The sequence below is a fragment of the Eriocheir sinensis genome, chromosome 61 (genome assembly GCF_024679095.1).
Source record: "Eriocheir sinensis breed Jianghai 21 chromosome 61, ASM2467909v1, whole genome shotgun sequence".
Taxonomy (NCBI): Eukaryota; Metazoa; Arthropoda; class Malacostraca; order Decapoda; family Varunidae; genus Eriocheir; species Eriocheir sinensis.
This window is the reverse complement of record NC_066569.1, coordinates 9,973,854-9,980,316: the sequence shown is the minus strand read 5'-3', so window position 1 is coordinate 9,980,316 and position 6,463 is coordinate 9,973,854.

The window sequence follows — 6,463 nt, the reverse complement described above, 5'->3', positions numbered from 1 at the left end:
TCCTTCCTTCCCTCGTAGCCTTTAGTTATCCTTCCTTCCTTCTCAGTCTTTAGTTATCCTTCCTTCCTTCTCAGCCTTTAGTTATCCTTCCTTCCTTTCTTCAGTCTTTAGTTATCCTTCCTTCCCTCGTAGCCTTTAGTTATCCTTCCTTCCTTCTCAGCCTTTAGTTATCCTTCCTTCCTTTCTTCAGTCTTTAGTTATCCTTCCTTCCCTCGTAGCCTTTAGTTATCCTTCCTTCCTTCACAGTCTTTAGTTATCCTTCCTTTGTAGCCTCTATTTTTCCTTCCTTCCTTTCTTCAGTCTTTAGTTATCCTTCCTTCCTTCGTAGCCTTTAATTATTCTTCCTTCCTTCCTTCACAGCCTTTAGTTATCCTTCATTCCTCCCCTCCTTATCCTTTAATTATCCTTCTCCCCGTCTCCAGCTCCCTCACCCTCAAGATCACCTCCCCTCGACGGGTCTTAACTCCTCCTCCCCGGTGCTGTGCTGGCGTGCTGGAGCGATGGGGTGTTGAGCTGGTGTTCTTGACGTGTGGCTGGGGTGTCTGGGGTGCCGGGTCAGGTCAGGTCAGGTCAGGGCGGGCAGGGGGCGGGACAGTGTGGATCAGGGCAGCGTCCACGGCCTTGTTTACACGCCGGATGGACCGTCTCGCCCGCAGGACCTATTTTGTCTTATTATTTAAAACGTTATTCTTTGATAGTTTATTGTTGGTCACATCAACTATTTATACAGGTCAAAGAGCGGGTCAGTCGGGTTCTAATGAGTGTTTCCTTAGGTTCAGGGTACACAGGAAGGGTCAAACTACCACCAGGGTCATAAAACTACTCCTGGAAATGCCCACAACTCCTACGAAAGCCTTGTCAAATATATGTTTTTAGGTTCAGGGTACAGAAGAAGGGTCAAACTACCACCAGGGTCATAAAACTACTCCTGGAAATGCCCACAACTCCTACGAAAGCCTTGTCAAATATATGTTTTTAGGTTCAGGGTACAGAAGAAGGGTCAAACTACCACCAGGGTCATAAAACTACTCCTGGAAATGCCCACAACTCCTACGAAAGCCTTGTCAAATATATGTTTTTAGGTTCAGGGTACAGAAGAAAGGTCAAACTACCACCAGGGTCATAAAACTACTCCTGGAAATGCCCACAACTACTACGAAAGCCTTGTCAAATATATGTTTTTAGGTTCAGGGTACAGAAGAAGGGTCAAACTACCACCAGGGTCATAAAACTACTCCTGGAAATGCCCACAACTCCTACGAAAGCCTTGTCAAATATATGTTTTTAGGTTCAGGGTACAGAAGAAGGGTCAAACTAACACCAGGGTCATAAAACTACTCCTGGAAATGCCCACAACTCCTACGAAAGCCTTGTCAAATATATGTTTTTAGGTTCAGGGTACAGAAGAAGGGTCAAACTAACACCAGGGTCATAAAACTACTCCTGGAAATGCCCACAACTCCTACGAAAGCCTTGTCAAATATATGTTTTTAGGTTCAGGGTACAGAAGAAAGGTCAAACTACCACCAGGGTCATAAAACTACTCCTGGAAATGCCCACAACTCCTACGAAAGCCTTGTCAATTATGTGTGTTCTTGGACGACGAAATGTTTTATAATACGACCCTTCAGTTGTCTCATTATTTAAAACGTTATTCTAGTTTTAACAGCGATTGATGGATTGATATTTTAGTGTTGCAGGTAAACAACAAGGGAGAAGGGAGGAACATGCCATCCCAACCCCCAGGCAGGACAGAGTGTGATTGATTGATTGGTTATAATACTAGTAATACATGTGTAACAATAAATAATCAATCAATCAATCATATGTAGGTAGCACCATGAAACTAAAAAGATACAATGGTAGGAATGAATGCACAACAAGGGAGGGTTATTATTTAAAACGTTATTCTAGTTTTAACAGTGTAAGCTTGATTGATTGATTGATTGATAATTTATTGTTGCAGGTAAACAACAAGGGAGAAGGGAGGAACATGCCATCCCAACCCCCAGGCAGGACAGAGTGAGATTATACAAATATTAATACATGTGAAGGGAGCACCAGGAAATTAAAAAGATACAATGGTAGGAAGGAAAGCACAACAAGGGAGGGGGCAGTACCTCCCCCTGGACAATAAGACAATAAAATGTGGGGACGGAGAACATTGCCCAAGCACTAGATGGGAATGAATACAGAGATAGAGTACAGTGTAAGCTTGATTGATTGATTGATTGATAATTTATTGTTGCAGGTAAACAACAAGGGAGAAGGGAGGAACATGCCATCCCAACCCCCAGCAGGACAAAGTGTGATTATACAACTATTAATGACAGCAGGAAAATGTACCCAGAAATGTCAATATTTTCAAAACCCCGCCCCTCCCCCTCCACCCCAGCTGATGTATTAATTTGTCTTGCTTCGCTCGCCACTCGCCCCTCCTCAAATGGATGTACAAAGGTCCACATCTAGATCGAGGAAAGAGCTATATAGACCCCCTCCCCCCTTTACAGCTCTGAGTACGGCCCTGTTATGAAGGAACTGGACTGGAGCACGATGTTTACTGTCAATGGACCTTTCAAGCAGCACCAAGAGTTATTAGACTCGGGCAGCTCGATCGCACATGCACCGACGCCTCCCACTGCATGAAACCGATCGTAGAACTTGATTGATTGATTGATAGTTTATTGTTGCAGGTAAACAACAAGGGAGAAGGGAGAAACATGCCATCCCAACCCCCAGGCAGGACAGAGTGATTGACTGATTGATAGTTTATTGTTGCAGGTAAACAACAAGGGAGAAGGGAGAAACATGCCATCCCAACCCCCAGGCAGGACAGAGTGATTGATTGATTGATAGTTTATTGTTGCAGGTAAACAACAAGGGAGAAGGTGATTATACAACTATTAATTTAATACATGTGATTGATTGATTGATTGATAGTCCTGAAGATACTTTTTTCAGGAGAGGTATATTTCAGGAGTCAGAAATCACAATTAGAGGACGTCGAGGCCCATAGCAGTGCAAAATCCTACGACCTGCTTACCGAGCCCTGAAAAAGCTTCGCCCTAGTGAATCCACGAGGAATTGGCGGATTGGGGGGGTCTGCGGGGTCTCTCCTCCCGTACCACGCTGCCACATCTCTTGTCTCCAATTGTGGGATTATAGTCAAGGTGTTAAGTGGATCACCATTAGCCTCCCTTCATTTCCTCCTCCTCCTTTCTCTCTCTCTCTCTCTCTCTCTCTCTCTCTCAGACACGGATGAGCACTGGCCCCGTTGAGTATATATATCTATTGTAGCCTACACAGTATAGACCCTTCGAGTGGATATAGCTTCTAGTTGCTGGGTTGCAGGTGGCACACTCTCTCTTGACGAAGTTAGAGAGGGCTGCGGCAAAGTTGAGGGTGGAATTTGGATTCGTGGAAAAATGAAGGCACTGGTATCTGTAACGTGAGTGTGGAGATGCCCATAGTTGGAGGTGAGGCCATGATCCGAGGGTTGTATGCGATTTTGATTGTCGTATGGCAGTCCGCCGGGCATTGAGGGGGTTGATGAGTCGCCTTAATTGAAGCCTACCTCACACCGGAGCGATGTATTTCTTTCAAAAATTAATGTGCCTAGCTACACCCTCAACTTTCTATTATCTATACACAAAAGAAAAAAAAAAGGACATGGATTCATCATCTTTGAAATACAAGAACAAACACAATGATAATGGAGAGAGAAGACGCGAGGCTTGAGAACCGAGATCAAACGTTTTGTCGAGGATGTCACTGTGACGTCACGCCCAGCTGATGATGACGGCAGCCTGACGCAGCGCTAATGTCATTGTGCACACACGTATTGCCTCTTAAACCACAAAGAAGGGCATGAAAACCCCAGCGAGACACATTCATATGAGTATCTACATCACAGAGTTAATGTTAGCCGTTGAGTCAGCTGGTACAGGGCATCCGTTCAATAATTTGACAGGAAACGTATAATGTTCGACTTTATATATTATCATCTTTATTTTCCTGCCTCTTGGTATATGGTGGTACGGTTATTAGGTCTGTTTCAGCTATATGGCTTTGTATGGGTGTGCGGGGGGAGGCGTGGGGGGCAGTGTATGGTGAATGAGAGGAGTGAATGACCGAGGGCTGGAGATGATGATGATGATGATGATGATATACGAGCATCCCCTGCGTAGTACGGACGAAGGAGATGCCTGTAAATGCTTATATGAGCAGCGTATATATGGCCCTGTATGATGTGGAGAAGTGTATGATAATATATGGATGAGTAAGCCAATAATAAGCTTCTTGCCATATCATTCTCCCGTAGTCTCAGTTTTAAGTCGTTTATACGGGGCATCAAATATCAATCAATCAGGAAAGTCATCATTATCACCATCAGCAAGAGCTTATAGGTAATGTATAGGTGAATAAGCAGATGATAAGATTTTTGCCATATCATTTTCAGCTGGTGGTCTCAGTTTTAAGCCATTTTTTATTAAGAAACATCAGAGGGAAAAATCATAATAATCATCATCATCAGCTTGCAGTCAATGATGAAGCTTCTTGGCATCTATTTGTATGTCTATCTATGACATATCTATATTATATAAGTCAGTTTATATCCACTTATGTCTAACTCATCAATTATCTACTTATCCCGTCTACCTATACATATATCCATCGGTATCTACTTCTTTTATTTTTTTCTTTACAGCAAATAAAATAGGCAGCTCAGAGGCGGAAAAGAAACCCCGCTATGTATTGATTTGTCATATTTTTTTCCATTTATCTTCCTTTATTTATCTATCAAGCGTATCACAAGTGGATGATGTTTTAGGGTCGGGGGGGAGGGAGGCATATATGTTCCCCCCCACCCCATACTGTGAAAACTTACCCCCCACACACTCTACCCCCACACCCTACCCCCCTGCAAGCTCTGTACTTCTCCGGTGGTGCAAGATGACTCATTGCGTATACTTCTTCTTCTTATGCATGACGAAATTAACAGGTTGTCTAAAGAGAGGAGTGAGGACATTATATATATGGGTCATTCCTAAACATTCCGGCGCCCAGTTAATAAGCACACATATTTGACACGGTTTTCGTAAGAGTTTTGGGCATTTCCAGGAGTAGTTAATTAAGACCCTAGCTGGTGGTATATAGTTTGGCCCTTCTTCTGTACCATGAACCTAAAAAGACACTTACATGAGACCCCGATTGATCTCTTTTCGGCCTTTGGATATAATTGATGGGAGAGGCGGAAGAGTCTGAAAATACCAACCATAGTAATATATATAAGATATGCCTATTCAGCAGCCCTCCAATACCTGAGACGCCGAGAAAGAGAAAATAAAAAGTGAAAGCGATGAGGGAGGAGAAAGTGGACGAGAGAATAGCCTTTAGAACCTTGTATAGAAATTAATGGAGGGATAGAAGGGGAAAGGGATGAGTGACTGTAGGGATGTAAGGTTTGCAACTTAACCTGGTAACTGCGGAGATCATGTTTCTTAAAGGTCCCTCTAAACGAGAAAAAGGAGAAAAAATCACTCGCGCAAACCATTTCATAATATACATTAACGCATTCGTGATCAGTTTATGCATCATCTATTCTTTGGGGGGGGTTATATCATGGCAAAAATTTATCCCGTCGCTGGTACACGGTAAAGCCACAAATTTGGCCCGTCGTTACTACAGGGTTAATTGTGTATGTGCATAGTTCAATCATGCAGATGGTGCCAAAAGTAAGGTGAATGACTGGGCTGGCGGAGGGTACGAAATATGTAGCTATATAGTCAATCTAGGTCAAGAAGTTTAAATATTCCCTTTGAGTGTATATACTTCGGACCTCATATACTCAAACTTGTCTTGTCACGGCGTATCTACGAATGATGCAAGAGGGAATATTCGAGCATGCTTCGCCCTCTGATGTAATGGCCAGGGGTGATGGTGGCGGGGGTGACAGACGAATATAGTTCATTTAACGTCGAAGCATATATGTGGAGCACCTTGAACTTTCACAGAGGGCCTCATAAAAAGTCTTGATAATGTTAAGGGGAATATTTGAGTATGCCCTGCCTTCTAGCTGCCTGGGTGAGAGCGGCGAGGAAAGGATATACAGGTACAGGCTATTTAACGACCAACTAATACATAGAGCACCCTGAACCTTGACTTAGAGCCTCATAAAACGTTCAGATCATGCAGGAAGGAATAGTTATAAGCCTCCCGAGCCTTCTGCACCAATGGCCGGGGTAAGGGGTGGAGGTGGTGGGGTGAGAGACAAGTAGAGACAATTTAACTGCAAAAGAAACACACAGAGCACCCTGAACCTTGACTTAGAGCCTCATAAAACGTTCAGGTCATGCAGGAAGGAATAGTTATAAGCCTCCCGAGCCTTCTGCACCAATGGCCGGGGTAAGGGGTGGAGGTGGTGGGGTGAGAGACAAGTAGAGACAATTTAACTACAAAAGAA